Below are 10,982 nucleotides of genomic sequence, written 5' to 3'. Positions count from 1 at the left end.
GACTCCTGGAGACCCCTGGGCTATTTGCTCTGTTGAGCTGTGACATTGATCCACAGAGACAGAGTGAGCTCAACCACTCATAAAACTCAAAAAAAATATTGTTTATGCAGATTCCTATTTTATAATTTTAAAAAATACCATTAGACTCCAAAATGGTTCAGAAGCAAAATATTTTTAATTGAATTTTTGGATTTCTTAACTGAGGAAAAAGAAATATCTTTTCAATAAGCAATCAATTTTTTGTTTTCTAATTGTCAAAGAAATCATAGATGTTGCTAAGTGTGCCAGAATTCATTTTATCACAGCAACTTCCCCAAAAACTGCCTCAACAGTCACTCTCCCCCCTCTAGTCTCGTCCCCTCCAGTTCACATTAGACATTCTATTCTCTCTGGACCCAGTTCACAGAGACACTGTATCCCAGCCAATCCCCATCCAGTTCATAGCAACACTTTCTTCCCTCCATAGTCATGCTGGCATTCTTCCTCTATCCCCTCAAATCAAGCTGACATTCCTTCCCTTCCCCCCAATTCAAAATGACATTCATCCTCCCCACCAAACTACTCCTTAATTTCCTTCCTCTCAGTTAATATGGCAATCTCCGCACCCCCCCCCCCCCCAAGTTAATGCTTCCTTCTCCCACTCCCAAAATTGCTGCTCCAAGCTTCTGTCCTTTCTCTACAGCACTACTCTCGGTTCTCCTCTCCTCTGCTCTTCTCCCCCACCTCCCCTGTACTACTCCTAGTTTTTCCCCTTTCTCCAAGTACCACTACCTGCTAGTAATCTTTTTGTAATTAACATTATTGCACAGTGTGGATGGGAATTCTCAATTTCACAAGAAACGCTTCCTATAGGTGCAGCTCCATTAATCATTTGCATCAGGAGTGCCTGCAGATAGAAGATCAGAATGTACCTTCAAAATGGTGACTGTCCGTGTCAAGTGTGAACAGTTGACATGTGTGGTAATAAATAAGTACGACGTCCATATTTTTCACTTAATCTTTCCAGCAAGAATGACTGGATAGTGACCAAGAGCAGAAACCCCTGCTGATCCCCTCCCCCACGCTGTAACCCAGTGGTATTGAGGCCAAATTTAGCCCTCCAACTGCTGTCCCAGTTGAAATCTGATAACTCAGCACAGATCAAACGTTGAACTTGAGATCTTATGGTGTAATAATGTGTTATATATACCATAAGAGAGTCAATGGGGAAAGTTCAGGACTGCGTTTTAAAGGTATCTATTTGATCCTCTCTTCATCCACAGAATAAGAAGGATTAGTACTTTACAATGATTCTAACTACAAGTCTCTAAAGACTGAGAAACATCTCAATCAGGCTCTTAACTAATTCAATATGTGTACTGTATAGAAAGGGTTAATTACAGTGACTGTGACCTTTGAGCAGAACACGCCTGAAATACACATTCCTCAAAGCTATTTGTATACTCAATGGACAGTTTGGTTTAAAATAGTAATGTTAAGGCCTCCTCTCTGTTCTTGCATTTTCCTATTTTGGATGTAATCTTGCTGAGGTATGTAAAACCCATTATGCTGTTCTGAACTGTGAAACCACACCACACAGGTGTCCTCTGGGTCCTAGTGCTCCCTCAATTCATAGTTCCTGATTTATAGGAAGGAGTTTCTACGATCAGGTTTACACAGAAATTACCCAAAATTTACACTTGTTTCTGCACCTATCTTGCTGACAGCAACTTGCATCCAAATTTCCTGTGGAGCTCATTTGCCTACACCAGAATGTAAAAACTGGTGTAAAATAGGTGCTAATGTAGCGCCCCTAATAGCGGAAATATAGCAGGCTCCTGTCTTCTGCCATGGCTCCCTCTTAGAGTCTCTTGCTTCTGCTATTCCTCTCCCAGGAACATTTACCTGAGGAAGGAGGAAGTCTCTGAAAGCTTGTGAATTTAAAATAAAATTGCTGGACTATAACTTGGTGTTGTAAAATTGTTTACAATTATTATGCAGAACAGTGTATACCCATTGGGAAGGCCAGTCCAGCTGCTTAGTCCTTCTGAACGCGAGAAGGTGGAGGACGGAATCCGAGACTGACACCACTTTAGTTAAATATAGTGCTGGTTTCAGTAAGAACATTTTTTTTAAAAACACGAAGCAATCACTTTCAAACTCCAGAAATCTCAGTTACACCAATATCAGCTCTGCTATGCTTAAATTTTTGGTGTAAATCCAGGAAACTCACGCAAGTTGGTCTTTTGCATTGGGGCGGAGCTATGTAAATGAGCAGCCGAGGGTTGCGGCAGATGTTTTTGGAAGCGATCGAGGAAATTCATGCACAGCAATGTGTCAGCATAAATCAGTTACATGCGAATTCCCTCGGGAAAAAAACAGCAAACTCTGCTCTTGTGCTTTAATTATGCTAAAACATTCCAGGAAATTCCGGGCTATATGTATGACTCATTCAGTGCAGTAGCTTTGCTCTTAAGAAATGGGTCAAAGACCAGTCTTTGTAACTATTTACTATCAACATGATTTTCAGTGATATATTGAATGGTGCAGTTATATTGGAAAGGAAAGGGTGCTGAGGGGGGTGGGGGGATGGAGCGTGGGGGTGGGGATGGGGGTGGGGGTGGAGGTGGGGGGTTGGAGCATGGTGGGGGTGTGTGGGGGGGGGGCGTGGATAGGGGGATGGGGGTGTGTGGGTGGGGTGGGGTGGGGATGGGAGTGGGGGGTGGAGCCTGGCGGCGGGGTGTGGGTAGGGGGATGGGGGTGGGGTGGAGCGAGATGGCAGGGGGTGGATCTGGGTGGGGGGGTGGAGCGTGGTGATGGGGTGGAGCGTGGTGGGGTCGGGTGGGCAGGGGGGTGAAGCGTGGTGGGGGGGGGGGGGTAACAGACTTTTCAGCAATGAGAACTTTCTGAAATTACAGTGCAATACACCTTTTACATGAAGGAAATTTCTATTTCTAGTTCAAGGACTTGAACCTTCATACAACCTAATAGTGAAAAGAAGTATAAGTATGACCTTGGTGAAACTGATTTATGTGTATCAGTTCAGTAACTAGACTAATTGTTTGTAATGAACCGCCTTGATTTCTATTTTGCATAACTTCTGAGCAATATCTCTTGGAACATTTTTACTGTGTTACAGGCTCTATATAAATGCACATTGTTGTTGAAAAAGCTTCTGTTCTTCATAGATTGTGGAACTGACTCTTCTTCCATTTTCTGGTCAGAGGTATTGGCCAATAAAATTTCAGTAAAACCACAACAGCTCAGGAAACATGAAATTTAACACTAGAAACTCATATTCAGCAGGCCTCATAACCCAACAGTATGAAGAAGCTAGATTACTATCAGTAGAGAGGTGCAGCCTGAGAGGAGTTACCACACCACAACAGTTCAGAAAACAAGAACTTTTTAACATCAGAAACAGAAATGCACTAGGCCTCGCAATCTGATAATGCAAGAAAACTGGATTACCATCATTAGAAATACAGGTTGGTGTTTTCCACTTCTGCGCTTGCAGGCCTACAGTTTTCTGTTCATTAGAATGGATGGATAAACGCAGGCTGGTGAGCACAGAATTGGAAAACCTCACTTCTGAAATGCTTAATTTGTTGTGAAGCATTTTGGGATGTCCCAAGGTTGTGAAAGGCACGATATAACTGCAAGTTCTTTTTTTATATAGCTCTTTAAAATCAACTCTCAGTTGCCTCCTTTTGAGGCTGAAAAGCCCAGGTTTGTCCAGTCTTTCCTCATACCTCAATCCTGTAGAATTATCTTCAGTAATTCAAAAGTTCTCACTGATGGTGTTCTTTCAATTGTGCTCATTAATTCAACTCTGTCATATCATTTTTCCTGCCAATTGTTCCCCTCCATTCTCCGCCTGTACAGAAATTGTTGACTTTGAGCTGATCCTATCCTCACCCAGTGGCTACACATATGCACTTCAAGCAGGTATCACTGGATAGTAGTGATCGCAACGGCTGAGTGCACTGGATACAGCAAAGGCTATGGGCCCCGAGAACATCCCGGCTGTAGTGCTGAAGACTTGTGCTCCAGAACTAGCCGCACCTCTAGCCAAGCTGTTCCAGTACAGCTACAACACTGGCAGCTACCTGACAATGTGGAAAATTGCCCAGGTATGTCCTGTCCACACAAAACAGGACCATCAGTATACTCTCAATCAGCAGTGATGGAAGGTGTGGTCAACAGTACTATCAAGCGGCACTTACTCACCACTAACCTGCTCACCGATGCTCAGTTTGGGTTCTTCCAGGACCACTCCACTCCAGACCTCATTACAGCCTTGGTCCAATCATGGACAAAAGCGCTGATTTCCAGAGGTGAGGTAAGAGTGACTGCCCTTGACATCAAGGCAGTATTTGACCGAGTGTGGCATTAAGGAGCTCTAGTAAAATTGAAGTCAATGGGAATCAGGGGGAAAACTCTCCAGTGGCTGGAGTCATACCTAGCACAAGGGAAGATGGTAGTGGTTGTTGGAGGCCAATCATCTCAGCCCCAGGACATTGCTGCAGGAGTTCCTCAGGGCAGTGTCCTAGGCCCAACCATTTTCAGCTGCTTCATCAATGACCTTCCCTCCATCATAAGGTCATAAATGGGGATGTTCGCTGATGATTGCATAGTGCTTAGTTCCATTCGCAACCCCTCAGATAATGAAGCAATCCATGCCCACATGCAACAAGACCTGGGCAACACCCAGGCTTGGGCTGATAAGTGGCAACTAATATTCACGCCAGACAAGTGCCAGGCAATGACCATCTCCAACAAGACAGAGTCTAACCACCTCCCCTTGACATTCAACGGTATTACCATCACCAAATCCCCCACCATCAACATCCTGGGGGTCACCATTGACCAAAAACTTAACTGGACCAGCCACATAAATACTGTGGCTACAAGAGCAGGTCAGAGGTTGGGTATTCTGCGGTGAGTGACTCACCTCCTGACTCCCCTTTCCACCATCTACAAGGCACAAGTCAAGAATGTGATGGAATACTCTCCACTTGCATGGATGAATGCAGCTCCAACAACACTCATGAAGCTCGACACTATCCCACTTGATTGGCACCCCATCCACCGCCTTAAACATTCGCTCCCTCCACTACTGGTGCACCATGGCTGCAGTGTGTGCCATCCACAGGATGCACTGCAGCAACTCGCCAAGGCTTCTTCGTCAGCACCTCCCAAACTTGCGACCTTTACCATCTAGAAGGACAAGGGCAGCAGGTGCATGGGAACAACACCACCTGCACGTTCCCCTCCAAGTCACACACCATCCCGACTTGGAAATATATCGCTGTTCCTTCATTGTCGCTGGGTCAAAATCCTGGAACTCCCTACCTAGCAGCACTGTGGGAGTACCTTCACCACACGGACTGCAGCAGTTCAAGAAGGCAGCTCACCACCACCTTCTCAAGGGCAATTAGGGATGGGCAATAAATGCTGGCCTTTCCAGCGACGCCCACATCCCATGAATGAATTTTTAAAAAGTCAGAAGTGGAATTTTCCTTTCTCCAATCCAGAGGTATTGAGGCCAACTGTATTGCCCTACCACTCCCCTGACTGAGATCAGCTAAATCAGCACAGACCAGAGATCGTACCTGGGACTTTCCTGGTCTGTACACTCAAATGCTCATTGGAGAAATGTGCAGAACCCTGTGGGAGCACTACACCACTGAACTTGATGGTAATTTTATGCCAACTTACTGCCATGGTTGTCCAGGCATAAAAATGCATGTCACAAGTGTGGATTTGTATGTGACAGTTTAACATAAATTCAGATGATAGCTGTTGTTTTAAGTTACTAACGACCAGTTCAGTGTCTACAGTTGATTGCCGTATCCTGAAGAAGATAATAGTTTATCCGTTTTGTTGGTCTATTAATGTGTAAAGCTATGCAGACGAAAATGTATTTTAGCTTCTATAAAATACTGTTTAATTAAATGTTGTAGGAATGGGTTTGTAGTTTTGAACTGCATCATGATAATCTTTGTTTTTTGCTTGAAATCCTATCTAGAATCATTGCAAAATCATTCTCTATTGTTAAGTCAGATAACAAGCCATCAGGAATCCTGACACCAATAGAAATAACCAGTTAAACTGCCAGGAGTTTTTGTTTCAGAAGTTAATTTCAGCGTTCTGAGACTTGATCAGATGAAGGGAACTTGCCCTAACAAGTCTTGCATTATGTATACATTGATTCAAGTCCAATTGACACCAGATTGAAAAGGGCCTAAACGTGAAAGTCAGGCAACATTTGCCAAATACTTTTCTCAACGATGGTAATTATCACATTAGGAACTTTACTTATCATATTTACGTTTAATATTTGTACTCGCTGGTATCTGCTGAATTCTTTGGTTCATTATAGTTTCATCAAATTGTAAATATATATTTGGGTTGATTATGTGATTGTGTGTGCCAATGGTGCTAGTGCCAATTAGATGGGTGGGGTGGGGGTGCAGGGATATTATTGCACAAGCACCATTTTGCAGCCAGGCCTTGATTTAGAACGGAAAGTCAATTCAATTTTCATGTGATCCTCTCATTAAACCTTTGCAGTTTATGCTAATTATGCTTTTGGCACCATTTTATGTATTCACTGCTTGGAATACACTGCAGCTGTTCAGTGTCCATTTTAAAATGGCGGTACTTTGAAGGCCCTTTCAGCCATTTTGGACATAGCACTCTTAAAGGGGAGTGCCATTATTAGATGCATAACTTCGTTTTGCTACAATTCTTGTCCATTCAGTTTTTCTTTATTGTTTTGTTGCAGGTTTTAGTGGTGGCCTTTTTTAGGGCTCCCTATTTTCCCTGTGTGGCTTGTTGGAAGCTGTAATTTAAATTGTTGTAATTTCAGTTCTGAAAATGGGTATCCTGCTGGGTATACCCCTTTGCTAGTTTTCAAAGAGGAAAACACCCATTCTTAAACAACCACCCTGTCTACAGCCTAAGGTGCACACAGACTAGTTGGAGGAGATTTGTTTATGCTTTGCTAGAGAGACAGTAACATAAAGCATGGTGTCTCCTAGCACTTTAGATATATTCTACAAGAATAGTTGCAACTGTAGCTGTCAACTTGACCACTGCATGAACTTCAATGTTATGGGATCCTTTCAATCAATGGCAGGGGATATATATGCCAAATTTTGCAAATAGCAGTGCAGTAATGCATCAAGCAAATGACAGGGTTAACTACTTATCCATTTCCTCGAGGAAAGCAGAACAACAAAGCGCTGCAGTTTTTTTATTTGTTAGGTTTCCCTAAAGTGCAGGGCATTATTAATGGTACAAATATGAGCCTCTGCCCCAATCCCACAGTCTTCGTGAACAGATAACGGTTCAACTCCATAAATTTGCAGTTGGTCACATCACATCTGTGCATTATTCTGAATGCATAACAGCAACATGTGCATGTGGGAAGTAATTGTACTTTCACAACTGTCTCCAAACAGGCAGAGAACCTTCACATGAATGCAGTAATGCCATAAGAATCCCTAGCAGAAAAGGGTTGCAAACTGCACTGAAAAATTGCTGAAACAGTCACTCAGAAAAGTTGAGAAGCCACCATGCTGAACTGGGTTTGAATAAATGATGAAAAGGAGATATTATTAAAAATATGAATTGTATTTAAATTAGAAAAATATTACATGTAAATGAAATATTCAGAAGAGCAATAAATGATTTATTAACTGTCACCATTATAATCTGAGTAGTTTGGTCAACTAAGGAAACAAACAATTAAATGCCTATCTGCACTATTGGAAACAATTAGCCAAACATAAAAAAATGATAGTTGTGCACCAAAAATCCCATTTGTGCAGATAATACAATTTATTTTAAAGAGGGAGGTGCATTTAGACCCAAGTTTTCTAAACTGTGTCAAGTTCAAGTATCCAATAAATCACTCTGAAATCATGTTTTCTTTTCAGTCAGTGTTCTTCTGGAGCAAGTGGAAGAGACATTGTGCCAGGCCTCCGGAATAAGGTTTTAACATGAGGTAGTGAGCCAGCTTCTCTGTGGTTAACTGACAGTTAGTTTAAGCAAGTAATGTTAGTTAAGGTATTAACGAACAACAAATGGCTCTGTGGTCTCTGCTATTGATGCCATTGCATTTCAGTGCACTATCAAGAGACAATTGTGAATTTAGAGCATGTTTCAACAAGCTCAAATAGCCTGTGTGTTATTTTTGCTGCAAGATTTCTTATGGCTGAAGCAGGTGCTTTCACAAAGTTGCAGTGCCCTATACAGACCAAATCATCCAGATTGTGCAGAAATAGCTGACTGTGTCAGGGCCCAATTTGGGTACTCCAATTATTCTCAGCTCGAGAGGGAAAAATTATCTTCCCATTCTTAACTGCTATCCAACAACCCCTGCTGGATGTCGGATGAGAACAGGCTATGATTCCTGCTACAGATGATTAGCCTGCTGACACTCACTATGTAAGCTCACACATGAAAAATCCCACTGGACTGCCAGTGCCTGTGAATCTGTACTCCAGCAAGAATCAGTATCTGCAGGAGAGGAGGGGGATAAAAAAGAAAACATTCTTAAATGCCGTTTATTTCAGAGTGAAGGTTACACACCCAAAACATTATAACCTGTCTTTTCTCTACAGGTGCTGACAGATGTGGCTGTGTATTTCCAGCAGTTTCTGTTTTTATTTTGTATTTTAGTCTTTTTCTGGAAAAGGCAGAGTTAAAATATCTTAACTGGAGGAAGGGGCATGAGGCAGAATTACTTCTCAAACTATACATCTTTCAGTAACTGTGCTAGAAGATTCAGTAGGTGGGTGTTAGGTAATCATGGTGCTCGCCTCTGTACTTTTCCCTTGTCCTATTATACAGCTAGGAATTGGGAGATTAAGCAGGGCAGGCTTAATAATTTTTTTTAATGCAAATAAAACCAAACATTCTTATGTTCCCAATAAAAACTCAATGTTAGAAATCTGAAAATTGAAAACAATTAAATTATGACTATATACACAACTCAGTCAGGATGTGAAAGATAAATAGATTAACATTAAAAGGTGTGGCCCTTCCATCAGAGCTGGCCAGTCACTTTTCTTTCAGGCAATGATCAACCTGCGGGCGTATTTTCAGTTTTATTTTTGTGTTGCACAGGGGAGTGAGTCACACACAGTTCATAGCTGAGAATTAGCAGGCTGCAGGGCCCAAGGCCCCTGTTGAAGTAACAGACTACATAGTGGCAGGATTCATTAGGAATGCATGAGTCCTACTGCACAGCTGCTTTTAGAAATCAAAATCAACTCAACAGGTGTAGATTTTTGAGTGGGTCATAAATCCAGACTGGACTGAGCTGACCCCAACACTCCACCTATTCAAAGGAAAGCTGTCTTTCAGATGAGATGTTAAACCGAGGCCCCATCTGCCCTCTAAGGTGGACATAAAAGATCCCATGGCACTTTTCAAAGAGCAGGGGACTTCTCCAGGAATCCTGGCCAACATTTATCCCTCAACCAACATCACTAAAAAGACTATCTGGTCATTATCTCATTGCTGTTTGTGGCACATTGCTGTTTGTGGGACCTTGCTGTGCGCAATTTGTCTGCCACGTTACCTACAACAGTGACCACACTTCAAAAAATACTTACTTGTCCCGAGGTGGTGAAAGGCGCGATAAAGAAAGAACTTGCATTCATAATCACTTTTGAACTGGACAGGGACACTTCACCTCAAATCTTCAAACCTATGGGGCCTTTGTGACAACGACAAATTTCCTTGCAAATACAAACCATATCCGTTGAATAATGCTCACTAACTAAACTCTCTGCTGGCCTACAGGCTTTGTGATCACAATGCTCTAAAATGGTTGGAATTAACTAGGACAAGGCAGGTAGAGCAGGAGTCCCCTGGGGCCATCTCCCTCTCAAACAGATATACCGCTTTCCCCTGATAAGCCATCTCCCCCAACAGATATACTGTTGGGGGAGATGGCTTATCGGGGAAAGCAACAAGAGCCAAGTTCATGGCACCACAGGTGGCTCTGCTGCACAGGAGGGGAGGAAAAAGAGTAGCAGGGCTATAGTGATAGGGGATTCAATCGTAAGGGGAACAGATAGGCATTTCTGCGGCCGCAAATGTGACTCCAGGATGGTATGTTGCCTCCCTGGTGCTAGGGTCAAGGATGTCACGGAGTGGCTGCAGGACATTCTGGAGGGGGAGGGTGAACAGCCAGTGGTCATGGTCCATATCGGTACCAACGACATAGATTAAAAAAAGGGATGAGGTCCTGCAAGGTGAATTTAAGGAGTTAGGAGATAAATTAAAAAGCAGGACTTCAAAGGTAGTGATCTCAGGATTACTACCAGTGCCACATGCTAGTGAGTATAGGAACAGGAGAATAGACTGGATGAATGCGTGGCTGCAGGGATGGTGTAGGAGGGAGGGATTTAGATTCCTGGGACATTAGGACCGGTTCTGGGGAAGGTGGGACCTGTACAAGCGGGACGAGTTACACCCGAGCAGGACCGGGACCAATGTCCTCGCGGGGGTGTTTGCTTATGCTGTTGGGGAAGGTTTAAACTAGAGTGGCAGGGGGATGGGAACCTGAGCGGGGAGTCAGAAAGGAGTAAAGTTGAGAGCAGCAAGAGAGGGGAAGACCCAGGGGAAATTTACAATACAAATAGTACAAACAGTTGTTCAAGAACAAGTGAAAGGGAAAAGCGTAGTTTAGGCACTACAGATAAAGTGAAAACTAGAAGGCATAAGGCGATTAACCCAGCATCAAAGCTGAAGGTCAGGCTAGGGTGTGTGGCCCAACTAAGAGTTCTATATACAAATGCACGGAGTATAAGGAATAAATTAAATGAACTACAGGTTCAAATTCAAATTGGAGGGTATGATATGATAGCTATTACTGAGACATGGCTGCAGGATGGTCAGGATTGGGAATTAAATATACCGGGTTATAAGGTCGACAGGAGAGAAGAGGGGAAGGAGTAGCCTTAGTGATTAGAGTTGAAATC

The sequence above is a fragment of the Heptranchias perlo genome, chromosome 15 (assembly GCF_035084215.1).
Source record: "Heptranchias perlo isolate sHepPer1 chromosome 15, sHepPer1.hap1, whole genome shotgun sequence".
Lineage (NCBI taxonomy): Eukaryota > Metazoa > Chordata > Chondrichthyes > Hexanchiformes > Hexanchidae > Heptranchias > Heptranchias perlo.
This window is presented reverse-complemented; position numbering follows the sequence as displayed.